The sequence below is a fragment of the Camelus bactrianus genome, chromosome 3, assembly GCF_048773025.1.
Source record: "Camelus bactrianus isolate YW-2024 breed Bactrian camel chromosome 3, ASM4877302v1, whole genome shotgun sequence".
NCBI classification, from domain to species: Eukaryota; Metazoa; Chordata; class Mammalia; order Artiodactyla; family Camelidae; genus Camelus; species Camelus bactrianus.
In genome coordinates, this window is record NC_133541.1 from 79,412,485 (window position 1) to 79,431,624 (window position 19,140).

The 19,140-nt window shown below is 38.6% G+C and overlaps 1 long non-coding RNA gene across 1 annotated transcript in view; it reads left to right on the forward strand.

Moving 5' to 3' along the window:
• The window catches only part of LOC141575272 (uncharacterized), a 244,394-nt gene that overhangs the window by 174,453 nt on the left and 50,801 nt on the right, over nucleotides 1-19,140 (forward strand). The window contains exon 3 of the long non-coding RNA XR_012502739.1: nucleotides 17,364-17,548. This is a non-coding gene — a long non-coding RNA (uncharacterized LOC141575272). The remainder of the gene's footprint in view (nucleotides 1-17,363; nucleotides 17,549-19,140) is intronic.

The following is a 19,140-nucleotide window of genomic DNA, read 5'->3' on the forward strand; positions in this document are numbered from 1 at the left end:
TGGACACAAACTCCCAGGCATGTCCAGCTCCCTGCATGTGTGACTCAGTAGCCGGAGGGTGTCCATGAAAGAACAATATTGACAAGGCCACAGAAAGCAACAGACAACAAAGCCAGCACAAAGGCACACAGAAATGGCCCAAGAGGGTGTCATGCTGGATTGAAAGCATTTGCTAGCACTGGTTGTGTCTACAACTAAAAGGACTTTTATTCATGTGTGGACATAATTCAAGAGAATAATCAGAGGGAAAGGCAAGATTTTTACAAAAATGGAAAGACCATTCCCTGAGAGCAACTTTGGGGCACATTCCTAAGTTCATGTCAGAGAAAGTTGAGTATTTAAACTTCTTAAGCTTCTCAATCACCTAAGATAGAAGTGCTCTGCCTCAAAGATGTGTTCTGTAAGCAGAGAGAAAGAGAGGCCAAGAACTCCCTTTTGCAATAAATGCTTCTGCTAAAGACATACCAGCCCAGATTCTTAGATAACTGTGGTGGTCCTTGGCTCTCAAGTGGGAATATGGCTCATAGCTTAGAACCTACTTTTGCACCTGACTATCATTTCCATTTAAATTTTTGTCTAACAATGGACTCAAGTTTAAAAATACTAGTGACCACCAAATAATCTTACTGTTTGGTGCCTAAGGATGTTTACATTCCTTTTATGTCCTAATTCTAGCTGGGCATGATTTTAGTTTTTAAAGTAAACCTGTAGCTTGGCTTGAATTTAGGGTGCCCTCATCCATCATTAGGTAACTCTAAGTGTTGACGCTATTTCAATGTGGAACCTCTTCTATTTGCCTTATCCTGCCCTACCCTGGTAGTTTTTTGTAGTAAGAGCATTGTGCCTACAATCAGAGCCAGAGATGGGGGAAAAATAGAACTGGGAAACTGCCCCTTCTCCCTTATGAAGTAGGAAATCCTGATGTCAGTACCCATCCCTTCTCTCTCATCCTGTTCTCTATTAGTTCCTTCTTTTGGCTTCTGGTTCTATGTCTCTTCTGGTCATTTAGTGTCCTTATCTTACTCCTTGATCACGTAGGGCACTGAACTACAGACTCATCCTTCTCTTAATCTTAAACTTCCTTTTCTCCCAACAAAATTAACCTATCCCGAATTCTATTTATAGAAACTCATTCTTTCTGCTATGAGATAGCTTGATGCTCTTGCCAAACTAGTCTGTGGTAATGGATTAAAGACAATGTGCTTGATCTCTACCCCCTGAAAACACCTGAAAATTTAAAGAGGAATTTTTTTTATAAGACTTGTTCATTAATGAGGCAGCGTGGTATAGTAGAAAGGGTGAAGTCTCGGATTTGGAATTAAAGGGACATTGGATCAAATCCATCTCTCCTTTTTATTCCCTAAGAGATCCTCCATCGTAACTTAACCTCTCCACACCTGCCTACCTGCCTTTTCACAGCCATGAAAAGGGCATACTAACACTTACCTTCTACATTTTGGGGGCTATTAATTAAAAATGATCAAGAGCACCCAGGTTAGTGCCTGGTATACAGTAGTTGTCTTATAAATTGTAGCTAATATATTAACAGTATTGTAAACCAAATAAGTAACTCCAAGTAATGCTAGTAATCTTTTTTTTTTTTTTTTGGTGGTTCAGCTGGTAATCTTAATGAACAAATATTTCTTAGGTACTCTGCATCAATAAAAAGAATTACAAGTGATAGCTCTTAAGTTAGATTCTCCTTCTCCTGTGTACTTCACCAGCTCTTCTCTAGTCTCTTCATCCACCAGCCAACTATTCATTTATTTATTTATTAACTTATTTATGTACTTACTAGGCACAAAATGCTAAGATGGGTACTCTGAAGTATATAAGATATATGGTACATTATCCCATCTTGGCTTATAATTCAGTGTGGTAAAAAAAAAAGTCTTTTGATATTTTTGGATATTGAAAAGGCGGGAAAGAGAGTATCTCGATCCTCTGAAGTTTGTCCATGAATATTCAGAGTCAAAGAAGAGAGACAAATTTATATCCTTCAGGAAGGTTGAGGAAGAGATCATTTTCAGAGCTATAGAAGGGACAGATTATGAGCCAAGCTCTAATGGTAAATAGGGTCGGTATAAGGACACAATGGACACAATAATATGCAACAGACCAGTAGTCAAGGGCATCAGAACAGGGGAGTGAGCTGCGTGGGTGAAGTGACGAGGTTCAACAAGTAAATCCATGTCCAGTTGAAATGTAGCTGGGAAGACCCTAGCCATTTTGCCAGGGTGGGTTCAGCCATTTATGGGAGCCACACCAGACTGGATGAAGGAGTCAGAGAGAAGAGCATGATGAACAGAGAGTGTAAGGAAAGGCTGGAGAACGTTGCCATAGCAACCTGGACCAATTCATAAGCTGGGAAGAAAATTAAAGTGGCCAAAAACATGTAAGGACTGTTCTAGTTTAAATATAGGATATTCTAGCATAAAATTTATAATCTCAGAGAAGCTGAGTGTACTAGATATACGACTTTACAAGGTAGGTAGTGCCATGCTTACTACCTGAACTCTAGAGGCAGAAAGACAGGTTACATTTTGTCCTCACCACTTATCAGCTGTGTGCCTTAGGACAAATTATTTAGCCTTACACAACTTAGTTATGCCATGTGTAAAAGGGGTGAAGACTAGAATTTGTTCATGGGATGATTTTGGACACTGAATGAAAGGCTGTATGTATGTGCTCAGTACAGTTCTTGACTTATAGTAGGTAGGCAATGAGTGTAAGTTATTTGGGGTTTGGATTCTACATGTATGCCTAGAGTTCTCCTCAAGCTTATGCAACCTGACCTGTCATATGATTGTGCCTATTTTTATGTCTTTAGCTGGTCATAAAAATAACTTTTAGACCCTGTGACTAAAGCCAAAAAGCAGTCAAATTGAGTCTGAAGAATAGTAGCACACTTATGAGCCATTTAATCTCTTTGGCATCTCCTTTTCGCTCTTATTTGTGAATTATTTATGGGATCTGTGCTTTGGGGAAGAAGTTCAAACACATCTCTATATCCCTCAGGCTCCTGGAGGGTCACCCTAGTGCCCAGAAAAATTTTTGCCATGTAGTAGGTACTCTGTCAGGGTTTGTATTGGTGGATGGCATTGGAAGTGTGGATAATACCAATGCAGATATTTGGTATTTGTTGGGTTAAACTAGCAAATCAAATAGGTAATGTCTCTGGGAAAATGCATAAGTAAAAAATTCAAAGTAAGGGAAGTAAACAGTTCCCTTACTCATCAATTTACTCAGAAAAACTTACCGAGCAGCTAGTCTGTGGCAGACCCAGCTCTGCGCACTGGAGATACTTGGAAAGAGAGGGTGCAGGGGTGATTGATTTCTAGAATACTTAACAACCAGTGTCACTTAAGTGCTGACCACAGCTGACACTGATGGTGGTAAAGGAGCATCCTGGAGGTGTTCTTCTCTGCCAGGTGATGCCTCTCTGAAGCATCCTGGAGCAAGAAGGGACTGGGGTGGGAGGAGACCATTGGGGGAATGCACAACGATAGCTATATACGGACTAGTTAGAAATAATAATTTAATATTTGGGAACCTGTGTTTTAAATAGCTGAGCACACTCATGTATTCTGGCAGTGAACAAGATAGGCAAGGTCCTTTCCTCATGGGGGTTTCTTTTTTGGGAGCTCCTCCAGTGGTGTCAGAGGGCTTATCTCCTGGGAGAGCTTTGCATTTCTTATAGTCACAGAGCCAGGTTCCTCAGCTCCTTAGCCTGGGACCTTGACTGTGCCAAACAACGTCATGCCTAGACTCATACTTGACAAGCATTTTTATCCTTAGCACCTTTCACATTTTTAAAATTTTATCTTTGTTACAGTTTATGATTTACTGTAAGTTTCTTTTCATGGAGAAAGCCAATTATGATGAGTTTGTGGGTCCTTCTGAGTTGTGTAGTTCATAAGGTCTTTTCTGTTATAAGGACAGTGTGTTACCAGTCCCCCATGATAAAAACAGCAGCCAATTAATTCCCACACATTGACCCCCTGTGAGAATGCTCATTATAGAAAAAAAAAAAAAAGATGATTTAACTTACCCTTATAGGGAAGTAAGTGGCAAGTTTTTAAATTCAATCTATATTTATAAAAAATTAAAATGCTTCCATGTCAGAGACTAAAATGAATGTTATCCTTCTTTGGTATCCAGAGTGAAGATTCAGGAAGGTATATGGGCAATCAGAAGCGCAGATGGTTTAACCAGTGTATAATCAGGATAATTTGGCTAGCTGAGGATAACTGAATTTAAGTAAATGAAAAATACAACATCACTCTAGTCTACAACAAATTCAGTAATTTATATTCTCTTGTAAATATGCATTATATGATAACAGTATAATTATATTGTGCTTGCCTGAGACTTCCTAATCAAGTCAGTCTTATACTGGAAAGAAAGAAAGAAGTCACAAATAAAACTGTGGCCCTGATGTTTAATCGTAACTGTCTACTTAACCCACAAAAGGTGGATTTTATGGTTAGAATTGCAGGAATTATAATGCGATGATAGCAGAGCTGTCTGTATCAAGTTGTGCCTCACATTTTCATCACAAAACTGTCAGAAGAATTGTTACTGCTAGATCTGTTGTCTGGCATTGACAGGAAAGGCTGAGAGAACGCAGCTTGATATTGAGGCTCTGGATGGAATTTGTATTAGAAAATGAAAACTTTGGCACGTAGGTGGGACCCATTTGATGTGCAAGCTATTTATTACAAAAGGATAAATGGGGATTCACACAAGAGTACTTTCCTGCTGGAACCTCAGTTCGAGTATCTCTGTTCTCTTTTCGGGGGTGGTAGATCATGAAGACATAGAAGCCACTTGCACCAGAAGTAGGTTTGCTTCACACGGGGACAGCACACTTACACTTCAGTCCATTTCGCACGATATCTTGAGCTGCGAAACACAGTAATAGAGAAGCAGATCTTATTTCATTTTGTAAATGCATCAAATAGCTCTCTTGAATACACACTAAATCCTTTAATTAAACAATCATCAATATAAAAACTGAAGTTGTTTCAAACACTGATAGCAAAACTAAGCCCAAAAGTGCAAATTAGCACTTTATTTGTTGCTCTGCTTTAATTTAGGGAAAACAGTCAGCTCTGTGTGCATCTTCTTGCCCCATGTTAGTTTCTCACGGGAATTTATGTCTTTGTGTATGTATGTGAGGGGGTGAGAACTATGAATCCACATTAGTGAGAAAGTCAGGGCAAACAAACATTTTATAGATAAGAACAGATACAAGCTTAATTTTTAAGAGAAATTTTAAGAAATGAAACATTTCTCAGTTCTTTGTTTTTAAAGTAAAGGCTCATCATATTATATATTCTGTAAAATTTGAGATTAGTTAGTGATGTATTAGCCTAATTATCTATCCCTGACAGTGTATTTCCTTATTTGTAGAAGTAAGTATACTGAATGATTTTCCTATCTCCTCTCTTTTCTTTCTCCTTCTCTGTCCATCCCTCTCCTTCCCTTCCTTTTTTTTTTTTCTTTTTAAACCAGCAGGTATTTATTTATTGAGTATCCATTATGTAAGATTCAGTAGTCTGGACTGTATGAATATAAAACACTAATATCAGATGAAAATGTAATAACTAATATTTACTTACATGTTTATTAGATTTTGGTTATTTTAGTTACAAAGAATAAAACATGTTTCTCTTAAATCAGGGCTCATAACCTACAGATAGGGAAGGCTAAATTGCATATTAATTTTCTCCAACTTTGTGTTTCTGTGGCATTGTTCACATTCCTAAGTAGGCACTTTTCACTTTTTAATTTAATTGATCCTTTTAGTTAAATTATGCTACTGCTTTGCCTAAAACTCTCCAGGGACTCTCTATTTCATTTCAGTAAAAGGTAACGTTTTCACAATGGCCTACAAGACTGTACACAATCTGCCATGTTCCCTCTCTGAATTCATTTTTACTGCCTTCCCCTAAGGTTATGGAATGTGGCTAAAGTTGTACTTTGAGTAAAACTTATGGACTTGAATCCCTTCACTATTAATAAGAAAGAATTTTAAAATGTTAATTAAGCATTCAATTCAAGAGACAACAAAAGTAATCAAGCAATCACATCTTACTGATCTTTGGCTAGAGGTTATGGGGGTAATTTATTTTTTCTCTTTATACTCTTACGTCGTTTTCCACAATATCAGGTATTAGTTGTGAAATCAATAAAGGAAAAGATTTTGTCAGTGCAGAATGAGACCTTTAGGTTAGGAAAACAGGAGTCTTCATTAATCACGGAGAGCAAAGTTTGAGTAAACCCACTCAGCAAGGAAAAGGAGAAGAATATAACTCAATTTTTATAGTCTGTGCCACGTTTTTGGTCATGATAGGGCTGAAGTAATCAGGGAAAAGTTAGGATGCCAGAAAGGAAGTCTCAGGAAGATGTTGTCAACTGGCATAGAGGCAAGCCAAGAAAGCAGAAGGAAAGGTAGCATGTTGAACACAGAAGGCAGCCACACAAATTTTATCAAGCATGGAAAATTAGATTACAGAGAAGGAACATAGGAAAATATGCCTGGGTTGAGGACCAGCTCAAATCATCTTCAGGAAAAAGTCAAATAAGGGTTTACTTTTGGGGTCAGATATTGTGAGTTACACTGCCATAATGCACTGGCAGAACACTATCTACTCTTCAATACGGAATTAGTTGTCAAGACACTTATATTCCAATACTTTTGCTAACATTTACCAAATGCAGGAGAAAGGGCAAATTATTTAATCTAGTTGAACAATAGTTTCTTTGTTTTAAAATTGTTGTACAATTATCTGCCTTTCCCGTGTCACAAAATTGTGGCGAAAATAAAATCTTATCAGCAAAGGAAGTGCTGTGAAAACCACAATGTGTTATTTAAATATTAGGTTTCACCCATTATTAATAGTTGTATATGCTGACACCTGTTAGAACTGGGTTTGAATCTAATGGAGTGACACCTGTCCTCCAAGAGCAATTAGAATTTAATAATATTAAGTGAAATGATGACAAAATGCACTGAATATTTTAAAACTAGATGACAGTTAATTGTGGGGCCCTGGGCTGTGTGGGACGAAGAATAAGGAATTATATTATTACCCCAAACATCTATGAGTTTCTTTCCCTGTCCTCACCCTAGAGCCTAATAGATTTGCATTCAATTTTGCATTGTCAGGAAACCCTTGAAAAGTGCACAGGGGTATTTGCTCAAATTTTTCAATAAAAAACAAAGTACAAAGGTCAGATTATTTGTTAATTGAAATTAAATGAGGCTAATCTTTGTCAAATACAGTGAGGAAATTGGAGGTTATGGGAGACAGGGCATGAAATATATAAGTTAATCTTCAGAAAATGAGCAGACACACTGATTTGAATGGTTAGTGGCCTCTCCTGTGTTGATTACATACATAAACGTAGACTTCTGGATGTTAATTGTTTCTGTATTGTATATGCTAGTGACTATCAAATTTATTCAGACCTCTAGATTCAAGTTGCCAGCTGGTACTGGTACCTCTTGGACAACTTTATTTAGATGTTTAATAGGTGTCTTGAAGTTTAAACATAACATAAAACAGAATTCTTCATTTTCCCTCTGAAATCTCTTCTTCGTCTAGTCTTCCCCATCTTAATAAATGAGCATCAGTTACTCAATTGTTAAGCCAAAACTGAGGTATAATCCTTGATTGCTCAGTTGCTCTCCACCTCTAGAATATATTGTGGTCACTTTGATTTATCTCCACTACTGTGACTCTAGTCCAAGTCTCCAGCATCTTGCATGTGGATTTCTTCAGTAGCCTCCCACCAGTCTCCTTGCCTCCTCTCATGCTGCCCTGCCCTGAAATCTGTTCTCTGCTTAGCAGCTAAAATGGTCATTTTGAAAACCTAAAAGAAATCATGTCGCTTTCTGTCTTAATAGACAAATAGGAATCACTTCTCTAGCTTTCTATCACAATTAGAAGGAAATTCAACTCCACAGTGTGAGCAGGGCTGACATTCATCCAGGATGCACTGGTACAACTTTATAGGTTCTTTACTATCAGTGCCTGGTCTGAGTGGCCTGTGCTCTTGTCACATAAGTTGTTAAATATTTTGCCTAATGCTTCTGCTTCTGAGGCCCTGTGTGAGCTAGTGGTTCTCAAATGGAGAGTCTCAAATGTTCCAAGGGTCAGTTAGTGATATCTGGAGGCATTTTTGGTTGTCACAACCAGGGGAGTGTTACTGGCATCCATTGGGGAGAGGCCAGGAACACTGGTAACACTCTACAGGACACAGGACAGCTCCCTGTGACACAGAATTATCTGACCCCAGATGTCAGTAATGCCCAAGTTCAGACACCCTGACACAACCTTCTTCTTCCTGCCTTCCTCATCCTCACTCTCTTTCTCACTCATTGCTCCACTGCCTTCTTGCTCTGCCTGGCGAATTACTACTAGGGGTTTTCTATCACATCGTCCGTTTAATATTTTTTTCCACAGCACTAAAACCATCTTCTTCAGTTATTGTTTGTTTCATCTCTGGTACTTTCACCTAGAATGTAAACTACATAAGGAAAAAACTGTTTCTTTCTCCCAGCATAGAGACTAGTGGCTAACCATTTGCTGAATGTTTGTCTGTCTCCTCTCTGCTCCACAAACCCCACCCCAGCCTCACTTGTTTTTCACTACCACCACTTCCTGAGCTCCACTCTGTCCCCAGACGGCAGAGGGTTTAAGGATAATATAAGCGTATCTGTTTCACACATCATCGGATAATAAAAACAGCTGAAATGTACTGATTTGTCTTTAGTCCCCATCAGATTGTCTCTGAATTAAAATGACAGTGTCTTTGACATCCCCAGGGTCAGCAGCATAAAGAAGCCTTAAAAGGTACGATGGTCAAAGCCATTCCCCGGAACCTGCTACTTGGATAGTATCCTAGGAGCTGTTCACACAGATTGTTTTGCCTTAGCATCCTCTGCTTATCTTGAGTTATGACTTCCCTGGTGATTAAACGTCTTACAATGTTGTTGCAGAAGATCTGATTTCAGTTTTCAATGATAGCTGTATAAATATTGTGATGACTCTTCACTTCATGTGAATGGCCTCCCCATCCTGGCCATGAGATGACCCCACTCTGGTCATAATCTGAGGGTCCACACCCATAGGACTGCCTGCTGTTGTGCATCAGCAGTCATGTTCTCATTGCATGACAATAAAAACCGTTCAGGTGGCAGGGATCATCAGTACAAGAACGAGCTGGGCCAAGGTCTGAGTTGCTTTGAATCAGTAGGTTAATTTCTCTTTGGAATTAGAAAATCATGTTTCGACAGAGAAATGCCTGTGCTTTTGGAAAGCTGTTGATTTCCATTTGGAAAATTATTGGTTTTCCATTTGACTCTAAAAGATCAAATATCAAGGAAAATCACAACTGAATCCCCAGATCTCACCAAATTTAATTTTGTTCTAGCAGGACCTCAAACTGAAAAAAAAAAAAAAAGAGAGAGAGAAAGAGAAAGAAAATCCCTCAAGGTCATGCTGACAGAAAACCTAATTAGAATAAATTCATTCTGTCTTAATCACAGAAATGTCCATTAAAAAGCATGTTTTCCCTTGAAACAATAAAAGTGCTTATCATAAACATAACTATTCAAATGGATTCTCTTCGATACCTTATATTTGAATTGAGATTAACAAAGAGTTTTTATTTGGAAAATTTATTGCTATTATTTTTAAAAAACTGGAGTAATTCATAGGTTAAAGTCATTGCATTCTTTAGACATCTTTAAAAATTCTGCTCCCATCCCTTTATGTCTCATAACAGTTATGAGCTTGTAAAATGAATTGTGAATGCTCAGGTCCCCCCCAGAATTAAATGGGAAATCACAGCAGCTTAGATTTAACTTTTAAGTTGGATGGTTTCACTAGAAAGGTTTCACTAGAAACCTTTCAAAATGATACTTAAATGCCACCCTGGGATAGTGCCCAGTGATAACATAGAGAAGAAAGAAAAGAAATTTTAAGGATTTACCTGTTTTGTCTTTGCTCAATGAAATGACTGTTTCTTCTCTTCAAAGCCCTAAATTATTTTCTTTACTCCATGTACAGTGTATATAGAATCTACCAAGTGTCTGAGTATTGCCCAAGTTAATGTTTTTGTGTCATTTCCCTATTTAGTTCTGAACTTTTCAATGATAATTGCAATTAAAGCAAAAAGCCATCCTGATGACTGCACAAAATTATTTGCAGCTGCTGGGGTTTCACCCTTTATTTTGTTTTACTAGGATTTGGATGGTATCTTCATCTAGACAGGAAGATCTGGCTGCAGCTGTAACACAGCAAAGCAAACCCTCTGACTGAGCTGCCTTCCTGTGCAATATCATGAGACCTGCTGCTGGTACGTCAGTGGCAAACATGGGGAATCAATAAAGCTGTTTTTCCACTGGAGTTCTAGATTTTTTTCCAATTTAATGATTGGTTCAGTTAACCAGTATTTTCCTTTCACTTAGTAGAAGGTTCATATTGCTGGTGGGCTTGACTTTTATTAATAAAAGATCCACTAACCTTCAGATCTTAAGAAACCCAAGTTTTATAGGCTTTATGGAAGCCCAGACCAGTGTCTTGAATGGCTGCCCTGTGGTAGCTGCTCTCCGTAGACTTTTTTTGTGTTTTCTTAGTGGTTTCCTTAAAACATACAGACAAGGTCAAGTTTCTAAATAAGTAAAATTGTAGGCATTCTGCATGTTAAAACCTTAACCTACATTTCCTCCAGGCATTCTCTCCCTATTGCGTGTTGTTGGTTTTTTTTTTTTTTTGCAAAAAGGGGAACAAATTGAACTTTTTTCAATATATCGTAATTTCCTCTTTTTGTTTATTTTTATTTTTCAGCCTATGTGATATATGCACCATTGGAAAAATTAAACTATTTAGACTTGCTTATAATGAAAAGTTAGAGTGCATCTTCAGGTAATTTCTTACATATATAAACAAATGTGTGAGATCATCTTGATGTTACAGTGCACAGAATGGGTTCCCTTCCATTTTGAGATGTGGCTTCTTCCCTGTTTCATCCAATCCATTCCACTGTATTTTTCCTATGGGACTCCAGGTACCATATGCAGAACACAATGTTATTAGTAATTTAAATGGGTATCCTCTATTGTTTTATTTTTTTCCCTTCTTCTCTAATCTCCACTCTCATTCTTTTCCATCTACCTCTGCCTGATAGGTGCTGCAGTAATGTTTTGATATGTCCTTAAAATATGTATGTAATCTTTAATAACATGTACTGTTGTATTTTATTTTGTTTTTATAAAACATTTTTTATTGATTTATAATCATTTTACAATGTGTCAAATTCTAGTGTTCAGCACAATTTTTGAGTCATACTTGGACATATACACACTTTATCACATTTTTTCCTCTGTGATTCCCTGTACTATACAGTATAACCTTTTTTATCTATTCTACAATTTTGAAATCCCAGTCTATCCCTTCCCACCCTCCGCCCCCCTGGCAACCACAAGTCTGTATTCTATGTCTATGAGTCTATTTCTGTCCTGTATTTACACTTTGTTTTTTTGTTTGTTTGTTTGTGTTTGTTTTTGTTTTTTAGATTCCACATATGAGCAATCTCATATGGTGTTTTTCTTTCTCTTTCTGGCTTACTTCACTTAGAATGACATTCTCCAGGAGCATCCATGTTGCTGCAAATGGCATTATGTTGTCGGTTTTTATGGCTGAATAGTATTCCATTGTATAAATATACCACCTCTTCTTTATCCAGTCACCTGTTGATGGACATTTAGGCTGTTTCCATGTTTTGGCTATTGTAAATAGTGCTGCTATGAACATAGGGGTGCAGGTGTCATTTTGAAGTAGGGTTCCTTCTGGATATATGCCCAGGAGCGGGATTCCTGGGTCATATGGTAAGTCTATTCCTAGTCTTTTGAGGAATCTCCACACTGTTTTCCACAGTGGCTGTACCAAACTGCATTCCCACCAGCAGTGTAGGAGGGTTCCCTTTTTTCCAGCCTATCCAGCATTTGTCATTTGTGGACTTTTGAATGATGGCCATTCTGACTGGTGTGAGGTGATACCTCATTGTAGTTTTGATTTGCATTTCTCTGATAATTTCTGATATTGAGCATTTTTTCATGTGCCTTTTGATCATTTGTATGTCTTCTTTTGATCATTTGTATGTCTTCCTTGGAGAATTGCTTGTTTAGGTCTTCTGCCCATTTTTGGATTGGGTTGTTTATTTTTTTTCTTACTGAGTTGTATGAGCTGCTTATATATTCTGGAGATCAAGCCTTTGTTGGTTTCATTTGCAAAAATTTTCTCCCATTCCATAGATTGTCTTTTTGTTTTACTTATGGTTTCCTTTGCTGTGCAGAAGCTTGTAAGTTTAATTAGGTCTCATTTGTTTATTCTTGCTTTTATTTCTATGACTTGGGTTGACTGTCCTAGGAGATCATTTTTGACATGTATGTCAGATAATGTTTTGCCTATATTTTCTTGTAGGAGGTTTATTGTATCTTGTCTTATGTTTAAGTCTTTGATCCATTTTGAGTTTGTCTTTGTGTATGGTGTAAGGGAGTGTTCTAGCTTCATTGCTTTACATGCTGCTGTCCAGTTTTCCCAACACCATTTGCTGAAGAGACTGTCTATTCCATTGTATATTCTTGCCTCGTTTGTCAGAGATTAGTTGACCAAAAGTTTGTGGGTTCGTTCCTGGGCTCTCTATTCTGTTGCATTGGTCTATTTGTCTGTTTTTGTACCAATACCATGCTGTCTTGATGACTGTAGCTCTACAGTATTGTCTGAAGTCTGGGAGAGTTATTCCTCCAGCCTCTTTCTTTCTCTTCAGTAATGCTTTGGCAATTCTAGGTCTTTGATGGTTCCATATAAATTTTATTATGATTTTTTTCTAGTTCTGTGAAATATGTCCTGGGTAATTGGATAGGGATTGCATTAAATCTGTAGATTGCCTTGGGTAGTGTGACCATTTTAACAATATTGATTCTTCCAATCCAAGAGCATGGGATATCTTTCCATTTTTTAAAGTCTTCTTTAATTTCCTTCATCAGTGGTTTATAGTTTTCTGTGTATAATTCTTTCACCTCCTTGGTTAGATTTATTCCCAGATATTTTATTACTTTGGGTGCTATTTTAAAGGGGATCGTTTCTTTACTTTCTACACCCATTTATGATAAAAAAAAAAAACTCTCTCCAAAGTGGATATAGAGGGAACATATCTCAATGTAATAAAAGCTATATATGACAAACCTACAGCCAGCATAGTACTCAACGGTGAAAAACTCAAAAGCTTCCCACTAAAATCTGGGACAAGACAAGGATGCCCACTATCACCACGCCTATTCAACATAGTCCTGGAAGTCCTAGCCACAGCAGTCAGGCAAGAGAGAGAAATAAAAAGGATCCAAATTGGAAAAGAAGAGGTAAAAGTGTCACTATATGCCAACGACATATTACTATATATAGAAAACCCTAAAAGGGCCACACAAAAACTACTAGAGCTGATTGAAGAATTCAGCAAGGTAGCAGGTTACAAAATTAACATTCAAAAATCAGTTGCACTGTTGTATTTTAGAGTATTTAATTTACACAAATGATACTGTGCTTTCTCATTTTGTTTCTACTTTTCATATAAATTCTCACTTATTTTGTTTCTCAGTTTTCTACTTATCACTGCCCAGTGTTTCATAGAAGGCATTCACTCCTCTTTAATTACCCTTTCCCTGTCTTCCTGCTCCCCACTACCTTAATGGCCATTGTGTTCATGTGCAGAGACCATCCATGTACACATTTCCTGCAGACCTAAGGGAGAATTTCTCTGACATGTATCCCAGGAGTATGATTACTATGTCATAGGCCGTATACATCATTCCATTTTCTGGCTTTTGCATATTTGCTGAAATCCATCAGTTAACTCGTAATTCCCAGCCAACTCTTGTTCTCTTTGCTGCTATATGTTTATTCATTGTGTGCTCCTAACTTTTTATTTCAGTGGAGTCTTGAGAAAGACTAAAGGCAAATTGAACTGGAGCTTAGTCCATCTCCTTTTCAGTGCATTATAATTATTTCAGGATGTGGTTCAAAGATGAGGAGTAGGAGAGAGAGAGAGAGTGGAAAAGATATTCCTGTTGATGGTGAGCTATGTTCAATTGGCCATAAACTTTTCACTGAAACCCATTACCTAAGTGGTGGGACATAGACTAAAATGAAAGACACCTAACTAAAGGTAGGTGCTGGCAGTCATCACTGTTTTATAATTTAGAGGCAATAGATTGACTTTCAATCGAAAAGCATGACAGCATTTCTGAAACCAAAGGCCTGTTGCCTTAGCTGACCCCCTCCTCAAGCCTGTAGTCCTTGGGACCCCATCCCAGGGTCACTGTTTTCCTTCAGTGCGACAACAAACTGTTCCATGTGAGTCTTGTAATGTGCAGCCATTTTAGTAGTTCATTTGACAGGACTTTCCCTTCAGTTTCAAATGGTTTTGTGATTGCTCTAACAAGATACCCTTGGGAATACTGCTATGAAGTAATCAGAATTGTGTTTTCTGGGCCCATCAACTAGGTTGCCGTGAAAGGGCCAAATCCAATTTGTTCTTTGAAAAAGCTGAGCAGGACTTGATAGAAGGGTGAATGTGTATCGGGTCTGCCTACCTCTCAAGAGCAATGCCCATAGCCATGTCAGCACTTTTAAAATTAGAGTGTTCTGGCTAAAACCTGTCAGGGATGCCTTTGGTTGGGCTTGAACAGCCTCAGTGGAAAATAGCCAAGCAAATCCCAGATGACAAGGCATTCAGCTGTATTTCAAGGCACTTAACCTCCTTTTTTCATTTCTTCCTACCGATTAAATTGTCCAGAGTATAGATTACTATTCTGCATTGTTCAGGGCAGTTGTCCCACCACAGTCCTACCCTGCCTTGCCCAAATTGGACCTGAGCAGCTCATAAATGTATCTCACTGAGGTTAGTGGAAGTGATAGCTTGTAGACACCTTGTGATCTTGGGGATTGAGTGCTGGATTGGAAATCACGATGCTGCCCACAGTTTTCTTATCTGTGTACTATACATAACGGTAATACAAGTCTCCCTGCCATGTTAAAAGTTGCCATGAAGACCAATAGAATAATGTACCTGAGGGCTTAAAGGGTTTGCATTTCTGCTGTTTTGGGCTCAGTTGTGACTGTGATGCTCCCCTCCCCCATTTCATACGTTGAAGTTCAAAATCCCAGGACTTTAGAATGTGACTGTAATTGGAAATAAGGTTTCTAAAGAGTTGATTAAGTTAAAATGAGATCTTCAGGTGGGCTCTTATCCAATATAACTGACATCTTTATAAGGAGAGGAAATTTGGACACACAAGGAGAGACACCAGAAATAGCATCCTGGGCAAAGTGATACAAGTCATGTCTAGATCATTAGAATTAATCACTTTCTTGTTTTTTCTCTTTGTCCTTCACACCTCCAACAAATACTCATCTAGCATCTGCCACACTGGACTAGGCACTGAATGTATAGTGGGAACAGACAGACATTGTACCTGCCTTCAAGATACTTTCAGTCTAAAAGGGCAAGGTACTTTACTGTCTAAAAGACAGTAAACATACAGACATATTTTTTAATAATGCCATTCGGTGCTTTGAATTTATCCTTATTATTGATTTTTTTTAAGAACATACTTTTCTTTTGTTTATGTAGTTTGTTATTAACTGTTTTCTCCTCTAGAATGCAAGCTTCTTGAGGGCAAAGATCTTTATTTTCTTCAATGCTGTATCCATGGTTACTAGCACAACATCTGCACAGAGTAGAGGATCAAAGAACAGTTACTGAATCAGCAGTTACCGCCCGGGCTAAATAACATAAACTATGTGAACAGGGGGCCATATGGAGTATCTAAGGCTCAGAGACAGTCAGAACCTTCTCCTTGGTCACAGAGGCCATGCATGACAGAGGTGCTCAAGTGGGAAGCTAGGCCTATCAGATTCTACACCTGTTACTGTTTCCTACATCTGTTTGCTCACTCTTGAAAGGTTTCTTTACTTCGGGCTTTAAAACGATGACACAAGGATTACTTAAAAACTAAAACTACTCTATGAAACAAACTTCTTATTTAGCATATTAATATTTAACTTCAGCAAGCATAGCAACAAATGATAAATAATATGCAAGTAACCTTGGGCCTATCAATCAGTTCCTCACTGTAGTGTTGGTGAAGGCCTTCACCAGGAGAGATTTTGGCCTGGCCTCTGGCTTGGCCTGGGTCTTCTTGTTCAGCTGTCCCTCCATGACTCCAACCTGAACTACCCACAATTTAAAATGTCCTCTTTGCTTCCAGTATCACTGAAGTTGTTCTCGCAGGTGAACACCTCAGGGATTTCCCACTCCACTTTGCTCTCCCTTTCACATAACTAGCTGGGGCCCCATATTCCAGTGTGGCTATGCTGGTGTCCTGGGTCACACTGAATTAGCCAGGGGAAACCTGACCATTAGACTCAACTTGGTTGTTGAGCTGCTTTTCTGAGAATGCAGTCAGGATCTCTTTAGAGTCTATAACTATGAGATCTAAACTCAGGAGTAACAGCAACCATGCTTTCCATCATGTGTAGCAGGAGTGCAGATGGTCCCAGCAGTGTTCATGTCCCTACTTTAAATTGTCCCTCATCTCCAGCTTCATTCTTAAGCCTGAGTTTTGTAAAATACTCTGGTATAATTGTAAGATTTTCTTTTTCACTTAACTAGTTCAAGTTAGGCTCTGTCATGTGTTTACAAAAGCAGCCTAATTAATACAACTTCCAATGTCCCGGCCTTCAATGGCTCCAAGTTTATTTGTTGAGGTTCAGGCTTTCTGTGCTAACTACATTATTTCAATTTCTGTCTAAAATGTTTACTGCGTGGAAAAAGAAACTGTGATAAACACAGCTTTGCCAAGAAGTTTCACATTGACTGACCCTGAGTGCGGTAGTGGGGAAAGTTTTACAGGACTTTTTGGCTTTAGGCAGGAAAAGGTGGCCTGAATGTGGTCTGTGATAAGGCTCCATTCCTTGACGTGAATGTCACCTCTAAAGATACCTACTCCTGCTGCTCTATCCTGATGTGCAGTTATCTGTTTCACGGAGCTTTGTAAACTCGAGATCATTCATGCAGCAAAAACTGGTTAGTGTTCTCTATGCTCCAGGCTCTATGGTAGAAGTGGCGGTAAAACCTGAAAAAGACAGGTTTTACCCGCAAGGAGTTCTCTGAGCAGCAGGAGAGGCAGACAGGTGAGTAAAAAGCTACCATGCCGTCTGGAAGGTATCATCATGGGGCAAAGGGAGAAAGGAGGAAATAATTAATTTGTTTGGTATGGTGTATTCCAGGAAGGCCTCATGGAGTAAGCAGTATAGCAGATGCACCTCAGAAGATGGCCAGAGTTCACAAGGCAGAGCAGACAGGCAGCTGCACGTGCAAGACAATGCGAATGGCTCAGTACGGCCGTGGCACGTCTGAGGACTGGAGGAGAGCAAGTGAGAGAGAAGCAACCAGAGAAGAGAGAGGAGAGTAGGTAAGACCACATCCTGGGGACCTTTGTACCCTGCAATGGGAGCTGGAGTTTCCTCAGCAGGCCTGTAATGCTCCAGCTTTAGTGCATGTAAAAATCTCCTGAAGACTTTATTGAAATTCAGGCTCCTGGGCCCCATCCCCAGAAATTCTGACTCAGTAGGGCCAAAGTGGCAGCCACAATTGTTTACTTTTTAAAAGACCCTTAGAATTACTAATGTGTTGGTGGTTCATGGAGAAATACTTTGAGAGACACTATATATGGTTTATAGAGGATGGGAATCATGAGGGTTTTTATCAATGGGAGTAGAATGAGGTTGAGTTTTAGAATCACTGGAGAAAGAATGGATAAAGGATGTAAAAGAAGTGACAGGCAGCCATGGAGTGGGCTTGTTCATGTTTCAGGGGCCCAGGGAGAGCTGACAAGCCCACTGCAGAAGCAATAGAGAAGAGAGGAAAGACTGAGAGATGTGGGAAGTAGAATCAACAGATTATAGTGACAGATTAGCCTTAGGGAATTAAGAAGCGGGTATTTGGCTTAGTTTAAATGGGTTAGATAGGTTATATCAGTAACCAGAATCAGCAACATAGGAGTAAAAGCAGATTTTGAGAAAAGATAGTGATTTCAGTAAAGGCATATTAAATTATACAAAACATGCCACTGTTTTATTATTAGAGAATAAGAGCCAACTAAGTAGATTGGTTTAGAGCAAAGACTGCCAGCGTTTGCATGCTGATTCTACTGAGGTAGATTTTAAATAAAAGAATGGTGTTGGATAGTTTCTCCTCATGTTGGTTTCTTTAGTTTTTGCTTTAGAAAGTGAAGGGATTTTGTACTCATAGCCCAAGAACACCAATCCCCTTCCTGGAACTGTGTGTGAGAATTGTACGTCATTGGAGACCAATGGCCTGCCCTTCTGAAGTGCTTTGGGACTCACGGTCAATAGGAGGAGAGTCAATAAACTGGTACCCGGGCTTCACCCTGAGTTCTGAGCCCCATTATCACTGATGGCCAATGAATCTAGGTGCGGTTTCCACATCTACGGGAGGAAGACAAATTTCTTCCCAGTTAGAAATCATCTCTACCAGTCAGAAGTACCATAAGAGTTAGGCTGAATGTCCCAGAAGTGATGGGTTTACTTGAGTGTTTCCGAATGCTATTTCTGAATTATAATGTTTTATGTATATATAATGTAAGGGGATATACTGAGAAAAAAAACACGGAGTAAACTTCTAAGAAATTTTAGCTGGCAAAACTTGGTGTCCAAGAGCTGTTATGTAAATTGTTGGTATATTCTGAGTGATGGAGACCACAATTAGCCTCCATGTTATCTAAATTTTATTTTTTTTCTCATACATTTCTGAAAAGTGATCTGCTCAGCAAAAATGCAATGAAAGCGATTTTTTGTTTTGTTTTGTTTTAATGACAGTTTCATATCTAGTGGGAAACATTTTCTATCTGTCTCTTTTTCTATTCATCCCATAAGGACCACTGTTTTTAGGAAAAGTATTATTTTAAAATAGAAGTTAAGAAGAAGTTTAGGAAGAGAAAATTCTAAGAAATTTTCTTTAGCAAAGAAAGTCACCAAATGAGGA